This window comes from Protopterus annectens, chromosome 1.part0 (assembly GCF_019279795.1).
Source record: "Protopterus annectens isolate FY-2018-M chromosome 1.part0, PAN1.0, whole genome shotgun sequence".
Taxonomy (NCBI): Eukaryota; Metazoa; Chordata; order Ceratodontiformes; family Protopteridae; genus Protopterus; species Protopterus annectens.
In genome coordinates, this window is record NC_056725.1 from 1,527,370,249 (window position 1) to 1,527,374,249 (window position 4,001).

The window sequence follows — 4,001 nt, forward strand, 5'->3', positions numbered from 1 at the left end:
TTTTACACTACAGTTCTGGGAATACAAGTGTCATAAAATTGTTATGAATGGTATTTATTTATGAATGGTGGACATCGCAGTTCATCACTTCACAATTTCAGATTACTAATCCATATTCTGCAGCAGAAAACAATGTGAGATGAGCAGCATATTGAATGGATTTGAGAGAAATTCTTAAGCAGTCATATTAATAAGGGTACACAGTCTCAGTGTCTCTGATATAGCTGCTTTAATATGGTGTTGTAGTGTATGTTATCTTTGTCAGCTGGAGTGCCATAGCAGGGTTGCTGGGGCATGCTGAATAGGATCATTCCTTCTTTTCAAAGAAAAATGCAGTGTAGTTTAATCAATATGCACATATTTCACAATGAGCAAGCCCATTATGACTTGCTCCTGTAAATGATTGACTTTAAAGAGTAATTATCTGTGTTTTTAAAATGTTCAGAAATAAGTGACCACTATCTTTTAGAACACTGTTTGCTGTCTTGAGACCTGCTGACACAGACCGTTTTAAAGTTCTCTTCCTCCTTGCCTGCTTTTCAGTATCTGTACAGTAAGTAATTACATATGCTGTGCAAATGATTAGATCATGTTCATATACAGCTTGCTGTGTTTTCACCTCATGGTATTCTTTACTCCGGACTTTGGTATCAGCCTTTTTTTTCTGCTTTACTTATAATGGAAGTTCAGTTTTTTCTTGGTCAAAGGAGGTGGCAATGCTTATCAGACTGATTCACATAATGGCTTATGGCTCTTGCTGACAGAATTAGGTGGGTCAGTAACCTATTTCACTATGAAATAGCAGTTTTCTTTTTGAAAATTATTTCAATGGACAGAATGTTAACTAAGCTATATGACACAGATTTACTAAATTAGCCAGAATGAAATGAAGCAGCCCACATTCTGCCTGTCATATTGGGATTAATGCTTCGGTTTTGCTCCTGAAATGAAGCAGCCCACATTCTGCCTCTAATCTTGGGATATGTGCTTCTGTTTTGCTCCTGGTGAGAGAAGCATATGAACATTATTTTCTGGGGACTGCTGATCACTGGAAAGCATGATAACTGCTTCATAGGTGTCAGTTTGGAATTTGTGCTTATATTTTACTCATGGTGAGAGAAGGAGCAGAGTGCATAGATTACTCACTCTTTCTGGTTGGGAAGTGAGTGTCTGTGCTTGCCCTTCCTGCTTGGTCTGGTTGCTATTCAAGGCATCTACCAGGAAAAGGCTACAACAAGCCTACAGACCCTTACGCCATCTGAGACCAGACTGTGACTCACTAAACAGGCTGTAGCCTGCTTCTCATCTTGGGACTGGTGCTTTTGTTTTGCTTCTGGTGAGAGAAGAAGCAAATGAGCACTGTATCCAGCAGAGTAAAGCTGCAGTGAGACCAGCACTAGTAGCAGTCAGACAGTAGTCATTCAGGTGACTCCCCTCTTTTCACTTTACCAGTTTAAAAAGCAGTGCTTATAAAATCAAATTATAATTACATCCAATCACATTTAACTTATGAATAAAATCAGTTCCCACAGTCACATGTTTACTAGAACCTATGGGTTTGAAACATTTTATCAATGAAAAAGCTTCAATGAAAAAAGGCCGTCTTAAAGAAACAATCCTGGATTGAACCCAGGACCTTCTGTGTGTTAGGTAGATGTGATTATCACTACATTACAGTAACCATAACTCCTTACATACTTAAGTATAAAAACCTTTTATCTCAACATCATTTACCCTTACATGCTGAAAATATGTTTTACAATTTCTGTGCTAATAGAAAATATTTTAAGTTTATAAACCCATTAAGTCCTGGTATTTTATCAGCACCTGGCTGAATTTGCCATTCATCTTCTTTACATTCAAATAGAATGTTATAATTACCACTTAAGCTGCTCACGTTTACACTATCAAGAAAAAAAATAAATTTTTTCCAAAATCTTGACATTCTAAGGAGTGTTAAGCTAAGGCATTATTTTCATATTTCTTCCTAATAGCTAGAGTATGTGCATAAATTCTGTTAGATAACTTCCTGACAGGTTTTACAATATAGAAACAGGAACACACAGAGCAGCATGCTAAATAAACCACTCCACAGGAATTACAATTATATATTTGTCTTACTGCGATGACCCTATTTAATGCCTTAAGTAAAACACTTGAACTGTTGCTGACAAAACAGCAATATTTACAATGTCCACACTTGTAAGTACCCACCTTTGTGTTTTGAGATGGATTTGCTCCCATGCAGCCATAACTAAATTGGCATAAACTGAAGCCATCCAAGCTCCCATAGCAACTCCAGAAATTTGTTTATAAAAATTATCATCAAACTGAAAAAAATATTTTTGCAACACTATATCCAGGAGTGTACATAGTTTGTTAATAAATAATTTTCCAAAATGCTAAGCCTAGCTAAATAATCTTTTACAAATTCTATTCCTGTGTGGTGTGGAATACAAGTATATAATGAAGCTACATCAATTGCACATAATAGACAATCATTAACATTGGGATTCACCTTACCTAATAATTCTAACAGGTGCCAGGAATCTTTTAGATAGAGTCTGACCCTGGACAATGGGGTTCAATAAATAATCTAGGAACACTGACAATGACTCAGTTTTATAAAAACTGTCTGCCACTATAGGTTTAAATGGTGGATTTTTTTTTATCCTTATGGATCTTAGGAATGCCAAAAAATCTAGCAATTTTAGGATGTTCCACCTTCAAAAATATGTAAGTCTCATTGTTAATGTTTTCTTGCCATAACAAGTCAAGTAAAGTAGAATCAATTTTTGAGAAATTATTTAAAATTATTTTCTCATTGACAGGTCCATAGCAACTTAGGTCTGCCAACATGTCTTTAATGGCTTTTGAATACTTGTCAGTATCCACTGTAATTATTGTGCTGCCTTTGTCTGCCTTCATTATTCTGGTGTCTTTGTTGATACGTAGTTCTTTTAGTGGTTCCCTTTCCTTGTATTCTAAATTATAGAACTTAGGTCTTGCCCCAGTGTTATTTCTAATGTCCATTTCACATGCATCATTGAATACTTTGAGTGTACTGTGCAGGGTGGGGTTATAAATACTTTTAATAAATGGTATTTTGTTTTGTTTTCAAAGAGTGGAATGTCTTTTAAAAGATAGCTTAAATTCACCTTCTGCACAGAGTTTTAAGCCAAAAATTACCTTTGCAATATTTGTTGTTTGGGTAGAAATAAAAGAGAACCCTTTGGTCAAAACTGAGATGTGTTCATTATTTAATGTGACGTTGCTTAAATAGATAATGCTGTTGTTGCAGGTCAGTTTTTTCATTTTTCCTTTACCATCCCCCTACCATGATACCTCTTTTTCATTTTCCCAGCGAGGAATCCTTACTGGTGTTGTAAACTGGTTGAAAAAGGGGGCCACGGAAAGGATGGGTGGTTATTCTTCAATCACGTTGGAAATGAAGACCTGCTGAGCATTCTTTTTAGGTGCAGTGTTGATATTAATTGTGCAACTTTTTTAATGTTATTGTTTTTGATATTATACACTGCACCTTTACAGTAAGCTTTGGCATCACGATGTAGCTTTTTCCATTTTCTTTCTCTTAGATCTGGGACTTTCATTTTAAAGTAGTTATTAGACATGAGACAGGCTAAAGGGTAAAATAAATTGTGCTTTATTTATGCATAAAAGACAGTTAAGCAGAAAGAAATATAACGTTGGCGGTCAAGCATGAGAGACAGTTTATTAGGAAAGATAAGCATAAAGTGTGTAAAAAATTATAGAGATACAGAATGATCTTTTCTCAAGGAAAAGATACAATCTTATCAGCTACAGAATGTTTCTTAATGGAATGTTAAAATAAAGCACATACGAGATAAAGCCTGAGACCAAGGTTAGAAAAAGTAAATAAGGTAAATTACTGGACTGAAGCAATATAATATGTTGTGTTCAGGATAGCAGTTCATTTAAGGTTAGTGTGTTCAACCTATTACTTCAGAGAAGATTACAGA